The sequence below is a fragment of the Cryptomeria japonica genome, chromosome 2, assembly GCF_030272615.1.
Source record: "Cryptomeria japonica chromosome 2, Sugi_1.0, whole genome shotgun sequence".
Classification (NCBI taxonomy): domain Eukaryota; kingdom Viridiplantae; phylum Streptophyta; class Pinopsida; order Cupressales; family Cupressaceae; genus Cryptomeria; species Cryptomeria japonica.
This window is the reverse complement of record NC_081406.1, coordinates 45,269,433-45,282,941: the sequence shown is the minus strand read 5'-3', so window position 1 is coordinate 45,282,941 and position 13,509 is coordinate 45,269,433.

The following is a 13,509-nucleotide window of genomic DNA, read 5'->3' as shown; positions in this document are numbered from 1 at the left end:
GTGGTCATATTTGTGTTTCTATTATGCAAGAATGCCAGGAGAAAAGACTAGGAAAAGTGAAAGGTTTCAGAAGAATATTGTTGAAGAAATTTTAAATTGATTTGCAGTTATTAGTTTTAAATTTGATAGGAGAAATACATCCTCATTCATAGAAATGAGAGGCAAGTTGTAATTTTGAAAATAGACATGAGATTTGTTGTTGTAGTTAAATAAAGAAACATCCTGTAAATTTGCAAAATATCGTTAGAGTTGTAAAAAGCTAGATATGCTTCTATTTTTTTATTTTTTTTTTAAAGATTTGCTTTTGATTTGCATGCAATAGTTTTTTTTGCAATATAAAAATCAGCTTTATTTAAATCTAAGTTCTTCTTTTTAGCTGAGTATCTATCTCCATTTTAACTACAGAAAATCATGATTTGTACTTGTTGTTAACATGTAAATAAATTAGTTGTTTTATTAGTTGAGAAATCAATGAATGTATTTATTCCAGAAAAGTATAATGCTTTCCTAAAATAGTATTTCTTAAGTAAAAAAAAAAATAATTCTTAGAATTTTGTTTCCTGCATACCCATAGATTACAATATATAGATTACAATATAGTTCTTGAAATATATATATATCCATTAAAATAGACATAAACCATATTTCCTTTCCTACAATGGTATATCAAAAATCTTTCATGATTACGATGTTAGTTTAAGAAAAAGAATTAAAACTATTAGTCATATATATATATATATATATATATATATATATATATATATATATATATATATATATATATATATATATATATATATATATATATATATATATATATATATATATATACATAGAAATCATGGGTATATTTATATATATTTTTATATAAAACATGTCATATAAATACCCCACAAAACAAATGAAAATGTGAGCCTAAGTTTATTTACCATATATATATATATATATAATTTTAGCATAATGAGTTACTTTGTTATTTTGTTTCTTTTAAGAAAAATTTGCATGTAAAATTAACATTGGAAAATATATTTATAATATATATAAATTTTATTTTTTTAAAAAAATTTAAAAAAAAATAACAAAAAAAAAGGGGGACGAGCCAAAGCACTGTGCATCGCACAGTGATCGGTGGCAAACCATGCATTGTGCAGTGCACAGTGACCGACGAAGCCACGCACTATGCAAAGCACAGTGGATGGCAGTGCCACACACTGTGCAGTGCAAAGTGGACAACGGGGCCGCACACTGTGCGCTGCACAGTGGGTGGCAAGGCCGAACACTGTGCAGTGCATAGTGGGCGGCCATGGCCGAGCCGCCACCATTGAAACCCCCACCTCTCCTTGAATTCGCCCCTGCGTCGTATACCCTCTCTTAGTTCGGCCCTGCAACACGGGGTTTAACATAACAAAAAAATATATATCAAACCCTAGCCCGGGTAGAGCTAGGGTAATAAAATAAAATAAACTGTTTAACTCTTATTTTATAAATAAATAAAAAATCCCTAATTAGGGATTACATGAAAATTATTTTTTAAAGTTGTGAAAAAATTTATTTTTGAAATTAGTTAGGGTTTCAATTTTGATAGATGGGGAAGTTTTAATTCCAATTAATTATTTTTAGAATTCACTATTTGTGAAGCCTTAATTAAATAGAAAGGGAAACTAATTCCTTGAAAACTAAATTTGACTTTGGAAAAATAATTTTCCTCTTCGAATAATGTCATTAAGAAATTAATTTGACACTTTAATCCATTAAATTAATTAATGATATAAAATGGAATTTAGACAATATAGCTTTATTGGAGATCAATTTTTATCTACGTCTACCATTTAAATGAGTTTAATAAATTAAACAAACGACTATATTTGATGAGAAAATAAATTAAAACATTTAGTTTTCCGCAAATGAATTTTAATTAAGTTTCGATACCTAGTTAGTATCAGAGTTAGTTAGACTTTTGTTACGGCCAACATGTTAACACATGTCATGATAGCGAACTTTGTTAATTAACTAGTTGTTTAAAAAAAAAAATCATTCTGTTTTTGCCCTAAATTTTGGGCATGACAATTTTACTAAATGGGTAGAGGCAATCCCCCTTACACACACCACTGGTAAACAAATAGCAAAGTTCATGCTTAATTACATTATTCTCTGGTATGAGATTCCAATGTGCATAGTGACAGACAATAGACGTCCATTCAAAAATCAAGAAATGAGAGAGTTACGTGAAAAAATTCAAATACAATTGAGATTTGCAACACCATATTATCTGCAAAGAATTGGACAAGAAGAGGCAACAAACAAGACAATATTAAAGGTCCTCAAGAAAGTTTTTACTGATGCAGGACGGGATTGGCATCTCTAGTTAAATCCCGCTCTTTGGGCTTATAGAACAGGAGTACGCACCCCTCTAGGAGAAACACCATATTCATTGGTCTATGGTACAGAAGCAATACTACCTATTGAAATAGAACTACCATCTTTAAGAGTCTCCTTAAAACACATCATATCAGAGGAAGACTATCGGGTTGCAAGATTACAAGAGCTTGAAATGCTCAATGAAAAGATACAATTTTCTTTAAATCATTTGCAAGATTACAAGAATAGATTGAGAAGGAGTTACAATAAGTGAGTACGCCCAAGGAATTTTGAAGTGGGACATCTAGTTCTCAAGGAGAACCAAAGGAACCTAGTAGAATGTGAAAAGCCAAGGAAGTTTGAACCTAACTGGCTAGGTCCTTTTATCATAACAAGGGTTATAGGATATGGAGTATACAATTTGGCTACCATGGAGGGAGATCCACTCCCTGACCCTATGAACAACATGCACCTTAAACAATATTATATCTAAGGGTTGGGCTAGTTTAGGTTTTCTTTTTGCATTGCATCTCATTTTATTCAAAGCACTGCATCAAATATAGTTTCCTTTTCAAATGCATCACATTCGCAAAAGTTTTGCATTTACATATAACAACATCAATAAAACAAGACTACTATCCAAGTTTGTCATTTGTTTGCATTCAAGAGAAACAAGGGTCGTCTCCTTTCTTAGATATTCGAACTTGAAGTCTTTGAGGTCCTAAGGTCATTCATTTTCAATATTACCCTATGATGATTCTTTACTTATGGTTGGGTAGTGATTTCACTATTTGAGACTTGTTAACCCAAAATCTATCAATTGCTATATCTCAAACACATTAACAAAATCTCTAATTCTTTCTAGACACCTAGTTGATCATATGACTAGTGAAAAATCTAAAATTCTACTTCAGCATCATTGTAATTGTCACACCCAAGTAGGCTTCATTACTTACAAGTCAAGGTAAGAAAAGAAAAAGAATAAGTGTTATGCGAAATATTCATCTCAAGGCAAAAGAGAAATGATATATAACTGAAATATCATGCATACAAAGTGCAACAAAAAGCTTGACTATGGGAACATGCAAATGACTCCATCAGGGCTATGAACATCTGTTGGCAATGGAGCAATATTTGAGAAATTACAGTCTATAACCTTGTCAGAGCTCTAAAATCTTGTTGGTATCGAGGCTCTATTCAAGATGCTTTTGAAGTTAGAATAATCTATGTAGCTAGTCATATAGGATGCTAAGGATCTTTAGTGAACACAAGAGAAGGAATTAATTTATTTGCACACACATGGGCCAAAGAATATCAAAGTTTCAAGAACCAATGGGGAAGTTTTCCACGTCTCCACTTGTAAATCCTAATCACTAAGTGTGTTAATTTGGATGTTCCAAGAGACCTTAAGGATCAATTGACCACTTATCTATTAAACATTTTGTACCTCCAATTCAATTGGTGTATTACGAAATGCTAAACAAACACAGTCATCCTTGTTCGAATAGCAACTACATCTTCATCATGCATATTGCATTAACATAGGTCATGTCAAAAATTCATTGTCTCCACATGCATTATGTGGATCATCAAGTCATATAGGTCTGCATACTGGGGGCATCGCTGAATAAAATCCTAAAAGAATTCAAATAAATGTCCTAAAAAAATCCAAAAAAATCCTAAAAAGTTCTTAAAAAAATCCAAAAAAAAACATCAAAATTCCAAAAACATTGGAAAATCTTTCAAAAAAATCCAAAAACAGTGAAAAACAAAAAATCCAAAAACATTGGGAAAACACAAAAAATACCAAAAACATTCAAATACGATCTTGAAAAAATACCAAAAACATTCACATATAATGTCCTGAAAAAATCAACCAAAACATTCAGATATCAATCCACAAAATCAACCAAAACATTCAGATATCAATCCACAAAATCAACCAAAAACATTCAAATATCGATCCACGAAATCCAAAAAATAATAAAAAATCAATCAAAAAACTTGCAATAAAATGTCTCGCAAGAATCAACCACCCTATCAAATATCCAGAAAACGTTTCACACGATGTTAACAAAGGATACAACTATCAAGTCAAACATCTGCAATCAACTGATCAAATTGTCTTATCAATCATATCATATCCATATCATGTAATCATTATCTTGTCTTAAACAGAAGAGGATACACTCAAAATGAGACAGGTCAGTCTTAAACAAGGTCCGCAACTTTCTGAGATTAGACATTATCAACTATCACATCAAGCAACTGAAAAAGAAGGCACAAGATCGGTATAGCTACTGAATTTTGTTTGGGTTAGTTTTTATCTTTTATCATTTGGTGACAAATTGTGTTTCTATGCTACTCAAGGATGTCCACATGTGACTAGAGGAGCCAGGATGGGCATTATCTTTTTCTTTGTTTGTTGTTTGTGGTGTGAACCAATGAAGTTCTAAGGTATTAGTTCTAGTGGGTGTCTATGTTGGTACGTTCATTCGAAAAATATCTCATGTAAAATATCATGGATAATTATGCTTGTGACTCCCCCACATATCTTGACCCATGACATTATTCCCAAAATGGAGGGTTCACTCCTTGTATGCTACATGTTTGTTTCTGCAATGAGATATCTTTACATCTTGGTTCCTTATACCCTGATGTGCAAAGCTCCGTTGTTACATAATAAGGCTCAGTGATGAATATATATTGCATAATAAATAATGACACAAGTTTGTGAATCAATTTCTCATTTTCAATCATCTTCAATTGCATCTAACATCATTCTATTTCATTCTAAGGTTCATTCTCTCATATTCTATCTCAATATCATCTTCACATCACCTATCTCTATCCCTAATCAACTAACTATTCTTCTATATCTCATTCTTCTTTTTTCGAGAGATCATTCATACCTTTAATGCATAAATAATCTATCAAGGGGGCATTACACCCTAAGCATTACTAGGGCATACTGGGGCAATTTTTTTTTGTTTTCTATGAAACAAAGTTGTTTTGACTTTGTCTCAAACGGGGGCAAATGTAGACACCTAAAAAATATCTCATTGATCATGTACTAATTATTCATCTAAATTAGTTAAATAATTATTTAATTATTTAATTAAGTTAATTAATTAATTCTTCTAATTTCATATTTCCTCATCATCTTACTAATTATTTGTATTTAAATTCTATCATCATTTAATCATTTAATTATTTTCTAATGTTAATTAAATATTATTATTTAATTAATTTTAATTAATTATGATTATTTATCCCTCAATTTAAATAATCTTTATTATTTAAATAAATCCATTTTCAATTTCTATCTCTATTCAATTAATCATTAACCCTTTTCTAAATATTAATTCAAATACATGTGCATGATTTCAAAGATCAAATTGAATTCCAAAGTCAAGTTCTAAATATATTCAAATAACAAATTGAATTTAAAATAAATTCAATATTTGAATTAAATCTCATGCAAAGATTAAATTGAAAATTAAAGTCAAAGTGCAAGCACATGCTAAATTAATTAATTCAATCAATCTGTGAGGCCCTACCCCAACTCAGTTTGACATTTTCAGTTATTTGCATATTGAGATTATTATGGATGCTTTATTTTATGCTTTATGGACTTAGAACTTATATGATTCCATGATTTGGATCACACTGACATATGTTGATGCTTTATTTTATGCATGATGATTATGAAACTTTAGATATGTTACTAGAATAGAATTACATTGTGATGGTGAATGTCATTATTGGAAATTTGCAGGATTTCATTTTGATGATAGAAAAATGATGCTTATTTATGAATGGTTCAATTTTGGAAAATTATGTTAATTGCTTATGTGAAATCGAATTTGAACGAATGAGATATTGAATTATTGTTGCCAAATGTATGAGTGTTTGATGTGCAATGAAATCCATGTATTTGATTATGTATAAGTGTGATTATTGGAATTACTAATGTGTTAATTGAGATGCGCAGGAAAATTATCCATGTGACCATGGAATTTATATGGAGAACCAAGCCTAGACCAATGTACGTTTGTTAAGCCGGGAGTTGTCTATTTGGAGAGACAACACCCCATTGTAATGTATTTTATTTGTGAAGTGTATGATGCTTGAGTGTTAAAATTAATTTATATGTATATGTGTAATCCTACAAGAGACAAATTCCATGTGTGATTTTTATATTGTATTTTTATTGTGTCACTTGACACATGTGCTGATTAGTGTCATTGATTTTGACTTGTCTCTTGGAGGGAGTTTTGTTTCTACCAAAGCCATTCAAAAACATGAGTGTGGTCCCAAATTTGCCTTGGGTAGGGAGTCTTGGGAGTGGTCAACTCAAGTTTGACCCGTAGGTAAACTTCAGTTGGGTTTCTAAAGGGTTTAATGGACTCCTAGGGTCAGTTTTAAGGCTTTTCCAAAGGTCCAAAGGGTATACCTATGGGTTAGGGGTATTTTGAAACATGTGGCTTCTCCCATGTGACTACTTAGTCACTTCAAAAAGTGGTGTTTCCAAGGTGAACGAAAATTCAACTTAGAAAGTTCCTCCTAGGATGGACAACCTTCTCTTTTGATGTCAAACTCTCTTCCCCACCTTCTTCCACCTTTTTCCTTTCCAATTTTAGTGATGTGTAAGAGTTTGGGAAGGGCAACCAATGGGAACTCTCACCTCACCCAAGGGGTTGGGAAGTGTGTGAGAGGCCTTCTTAGGCAAGAATGGGAGACTTAGTGAGTAATCACTCACTCTCCATTTTTGGAGATTATGCTTTGTTTTGAAAAGTTAGTAATAGAATAGAATTTTTGGTGAAATTTGGAGAAAAAGTTGGTGTGGAATTGGGCAGCTCATCCCCAACTAATTTTAGCATACCTATTGGCAGAATAAGGTTGGTTTTTATCTCCTCTTGTTTATGTTGTTTATGTTAGTTTTTGTTGTTTTGTTGAAGAAAAGAGATGCTTGTAAAGAAAGTGTTTTATGAAGTTTTTTGTTGAAGTAAAGAATGTGTAGTTTTCATTTCCATGTATTTTGTTTTGTGTTCTTGTTGTTTTTGGGAGTGTCCAAGATCTCCTACTCTTGGGAGGGTAGGAAGATCTTGGGGTGGAAGGAGTATGACAGCCTTGGGTGAGAGGCTCTCCTTATGGAGAGTGATCTCAAGGGTGTCCTTTGTGACCCTTGTTGCATAGCCTTGTGTATGCATTTGGGGGTCATAAGGGGAGTAAATATGGCCTTGAGCCTTTTGGGGGGCATAAGGAATGTGGAAGTATTTTGTTGCATTTGTATTGCCATGAGGTGGCTTGTGTTGTATTTGGCTTGCAATCTCCCCATTGGTACTTGGTCCACTTCCACCCATGGAAGAATCATCACGAATGTGGTGAAAGTGTAGCTTGGGATGGAAATTTGTATGTTGAGTGTCTTCCTATGTTTGTTGTGGAGTTTGCTTGTTTGTAACCCGTCTAGTGCTTGGTTCTCCAAGCTCGGGGGTGGCTTCTAGTAAGCCTAGGCTAGGAGGTGAGCTCTCCATGGTCAAAGATGTGTTTTATTGCAGGTTGCATGGGATGGGAAAAGAAGGATTAAAGAACTATGTTGCTGTTTTGTGTTGCAGAAAACTGTTTTAAAAAAAAAAAGAGAAAGGGGATAGATTCAATGTTGTAGTTTGTATAAAAGAAGAAATGTGAGCATTTGTTGTATTTACTTTCAAGAAAAGAAAGTGTTGTATTACATTCAAGTTACTATGAAGAGAAAAACATTGTTGGGTTTTCAAACCCATTTGTATTCATGTTTATTTTGTATCTACATCTGCTAATGAAATGCACATTGTATTTCCTACTTTGGTAGTTTTGCAAAAGAAGAAAGAAATGTGTTAGTTTGCATTTAAAATCTGCATGTTGTACATAAACCAAAAGGGGGAGAAATATATGCACTTTTGTGTAAACTGAAATTTCAAGTTAGATGTTACTCCATATTTCCTTAAGTTAAATATACTGCTGTAAATTTAAGTAAAAACAGTCATTTACCTTCCCATTTATTGCAGAAAATGAAAATTGTTGTTATAGTCTATTCTTTCCAAAAGAAGACATTTAGCTTTTAGTTTTAGTATTTTTGTTGCAAGAATAAAAAAAAAAAAAAATACATATTAGGAAATCCCTTAAATGCATTTTGTTGTTATACTAAATATTAATAAACTCACAAGAAGCCTATATGGGTTATAGGTTTTTTTTTAAAAAAGGGAACAGATAGCAAAATACATGTATATGTATATATATATATATATATATATATATATATATATATATATATATATATATATATATATATATATATACATATATATATATATATACATATATATATATATACATATATATATATATATATATATATATATACATATATATAAGTAAATACTTATTTAAAAAAAAATATTTTATTCCTCTAACTATTATTCTGTTAATCTGTTATTTAATAAAATAAAAAATAGTGATATAAATTACAGAGATAATGACACAAAATAAAAAGGGGGAAACACTGATATTATGCTAAGTTTTTTAAAATATATATATATATATATATATATATATATATATATATATATATATATATATATATATATATATATATTCTTTTTATGAGAATTCTGCCAGATCCAAAAAAAAAAAAAACTAAAAGTATTTTATTTTTACCAACATATATACTTAAGAATATATACTTATATATATAAATATATATATATATACACATATATATATAAATGAAATCTTTAAAAAAAACATAATACAACAAAAATCCCCACGAAATATATTTTTTTTAAACCAACAAAAAAAACTGAGTATAACATGTTAACGCGCGGGCCGCAGCCTTGGGCGGCGGCGCCCACAAGCTGCGGAACCCGCAAACCCTGGGCGGCGACATCCACGGCCTACGGGGACCGCAGACCTGTGGGCGGCGTCGTCCAGGGCCTGCGGGAGCCGCAGACTGGGCGGCGCTGTCCGCAGCCGGCGGCACCCCCGCATTTCCTCCCTCCCGCAACCGCGTGGTAGCATAAAAAAAAATGGCGCTCGGTTTACTTTCGCTCCTCCTCTCTTCGCCCTCCTCCACTCAGCCCCCTTCGCCCATCCGCCACGGAAAAAAAAAAACTAGCCAAAAAAAAATGGGGGGGGGAGGGGGGTCCGGTTCTCGGGTTCGGCCCTGCGCGTGCCGCCTCCCTTGGTTGCCATTCCTTCATTCACACATACAGCACAAAAAAAAAAGAAGTTAGGTAATAACATATTTGCCCTAACCCTAGTTTCGGGTTAGGGCAAACACACACATGAAATTCTAAAATAAGCATGTGTGTGGTGTGGGGGAGAATAATTAAAAGGGGATAGTTTAAATAATAGAATAAAAGCCCAACAACCCCCCTTTGAATATACTCATTAACTTATAGATAAAATTTATAAGTAAGTAAATAAAGATATAAAAAAAAGGTAGGATAATTTTAATATTTGTTTGGGAATTAGATTTGTTAGTTGTAAAAAAATAAGTTAGCATTTTTTTTAAATATTGGGCAATTGTAGAAGAAATTTTATAAGAAGATTTTATTACTTGGTGGATTAGACTCAAAAAGAATATATATAAACACAATATTATTCGTAGGGCCAAGAGGGCCATTTAAGTCTAAGATTATAAAGTATTTTTTAATTCATGGGGATTTTATTTTAATAAGGTGTTTTAATGATGAGAATAATTAAATTTAGAACCAAGGTGGTTAAGAAAGATAAGGTAAAATTTTAGATCATGCAAATTTGAGATTAATCATTATGCTTGAGATTTTAATTAATTATTAATGGAGATTTAGTGATAACCTCTTTGGAGAAATATTCGCTCTTTGATGACTTAGTTAACTTTATCACCAAATTGAATTTAGTCACCGGATCCACACAAAATGTAGTTAAGACCAAACAAGTTGCATTATATTAATTAAGTAAGTCGTTAATTAATCAAGTGTTTTAAAAAAAAAAAATTATTCTGTTTGTGCCCAGAAGTTTGGGCATGACACAATCAATCAATCAATTAATTAATTAATTAATTATCTTTTGAATTCCTATTTCTATCTTCCACTTTTCTTTTTTCCAATAAGCTTTCAATCAGTTAACTATTCCATCTATTTTAATTGATATTTCAATTAATTGATTAATTACATCATTCTTTAATTCTCTCCAATCATTCTTTTTCTATCTTTTAGTTAGCTTTTCAAAAATAAATCTTTCTTTGTCATCAATTAATTATCCTCCAATCAATCTTTTTCATCCTTCAATCATCTTTTTCTCAATCAGTTGACTCATTTAATCTATTCAATCAATTATGTTTCACCTCCAAATCAGCAGTTCAACTATCAATCAGAATGTGAGCTCACCTGAGTTCCACCTCTTAATCATTTTGTTCCACCTCTCATTCAGTCCTTTACAATAATATATAAATTGAGCATTCAATTCCTCACAATTTTAAGGAATCACGAACTTTGAATCTTTGTGTCATTTGCAAGTTGCCAACGCGATATCTCAGAGCCACCATACCACAAAGAAGAGAAGAACAATGGAAGCTACATGTGATCATGGAATAGGGATAATTGATTGAATATTTATATTCCCATTGGTTGTATCGTTCCATTGATTTTGTTTGAATTCTATTAAGATACGGATTCATGATTTCCCTTTTATTTCTAGTTGATTACATTATGAATTTTAGCATACGACACCTTGTCCACCTAAGCTTTGTGGAAACAATCTCATCAATTAAGTTTCTACTCCTACTACCTCAATGCAAGATGTGAAAATATCTCTTATGTGTGCCTTAGGATCCCCTTTGCCTCTATATTTGTCAAACTTTGGTGTCACAAAATGTGGAGGAAAAGGAGGCATTGGAATAATTCTATCAAATGGGTAAGGACATATATCTTTCATTGTGTATTGTTCCTTTGGTGTATTCATGTCCACCATTTTCTTTTGCAAATCCTTGATTTGTTGTCGTAAGTCATTCTTGGGTGGTGTCTTTTCTCTTTGAGCTAGTCCCGTGTCTGAGCCACTAAGTGGAGGAGGGATATAATGAATGTATGGGTGTTATTGCTTATAAATGTGTTCATATGGAGGAGGAAAATATTTATAGTTTGTATATGGACCACTTGGTATGGTATTGTAATGAGGAGCACTAGGTCTAGGTTGATACATGTCATGACCATGAGGATAGGAGGTATCATAAGAGTGATCTTGGATATTGCCCCCAAATCTGACATGGGGTCTCCTCTTGTCATGATTTTGATTGTTTTCTTGGTTGTAATTGTATGCATTAGTATGATCTTGGGTATCATCATGAGCATGTGTAGTGGTAGTTGTTCTCCATGAGAATGGACAACTGCAAGGTTGCTCATGAGAATTCCTACTAAAATTGGCATGAGCAAAGGTATTTGGAACTTATAGTTTTTGAAATGAGGATGAAGGTGACTCAGGCATGAAATTCTCTCTCTTAGTACCACCATTAGATCCTCTAGGATTTTGATTTGTGTAATTTCCTTGATTAGGATCCTCTTATATAGTTTGTGACACATCAAAATCATGAGGTAGATTCATTCCACTTTGTGCCATGACTTGAAAGAAGTATTGTCTATATCTTCTCATGATTTCTTCAACCAATCTATTGAACCTTGGGTCTATGATATTCTCTTCAATGTCTGTGGAAGTGATAGATGCATTTTCATTATCATTTTTGTTCTCATTGTCATTGTCTAGTATATTACTGTGATTGTCAAATGGATTGTAAAATTCATCTCCATCAAACTCATAGGTACTCATGTTGAGAGATCTTAGAGCTTCTCCAGCTTCTCTTCTAGACCTTTGGGAATGGGTTTCAACCATGAACTTGACCTTGGCTAAAATGAAAGATGGAAGAAAATGCAAAGACTATGGAAGACCAAGAGAGGATATGAGATGGAAATAATCTAGGGATGTCTTGCAATATCCAAAAAATGTAGGTTCAAGATATGTGTGATCTATAGTAAGGTGTGGCTTCCAAAGAGATGATAGATCTCTTGATGAGTTAAGTTTACCTTGACTAAAGAGGACCAAATGGGACCCTAAGATGATAGATTTGATGTGGGCACCACTTGGTGATATGTTGTATCAAGTTTGCAAGATATGATAACAACTAAAAAGCAACATTTTGACTCTAGTTGGGAAAATGTATATGAGCGATTGCAAATGAAGGAAAATAAAGAACAAATGTTGAGACCAAGACTGGTTGATTGAAAATGATGAATCCCTATAGGAAATGTCTTAGAAGCTCTTTAAATATCAAAACTTGAGCTTTTTTTTCTCTTTTCAAATTTTGCAAAAGTGTTGTTTTCAAATGGAGACACAAAACTGTTTTGCACAGACATTATTTTTGGTCACAAACATAGTTTTAAATGATGCAGATGCAGTTTCAACTATTTAAACTAATAATGTTTGGCTTCCTGACAAAAATACAATTCTTCCCTATGCAGACGCAGTTTCTCCACCCAGATGTGATTTTAAGGAACAAAAATGTGGTTTCTGATCTATTGAACTGACTATTTTGTTTTCTAACAGAGACACAGTTCTTCCCTACGCAAGAGTAGTTTATGAGCACAAACGTGGTTTAATTTTTCACAGACACAATTTCTGATAAAAAGTTTAATTCTGTCCAAATGTGAAGTTGTTGAATGTGACCAAATCTCGATGTTGAATTTTTTTGTGGCAAGAAGACATAGCAAACAATGAAGACACAATGTTTGAAGGTGTGTTTGTCCAAAATGTTTTTGTCTATCTTCAAAAAAATTTCACTAGTATAGCACAAATTCAAGACACTTGAAAAAATGCACAACCTAGGCTAGAAAGAGAAACCATTCAATGGGGTCCCCGCAACATAGGAATACCTCAAACAAGCGGACAACTAGAGATTCTGATAGCATCGACTACCCCATCACAGTACTCACTTCTCGGGCATACCAAATTCTCTTACCTCAAAAGACCAAAGATCAAATGAGGGATTATTGTCTCAACATGAAAGTGTACATGAGGGCTATCTACAGGGTACAATCCGCACTCCTTGAACCATCAAATGTAAGGATTTTTTGCCTCTACAAC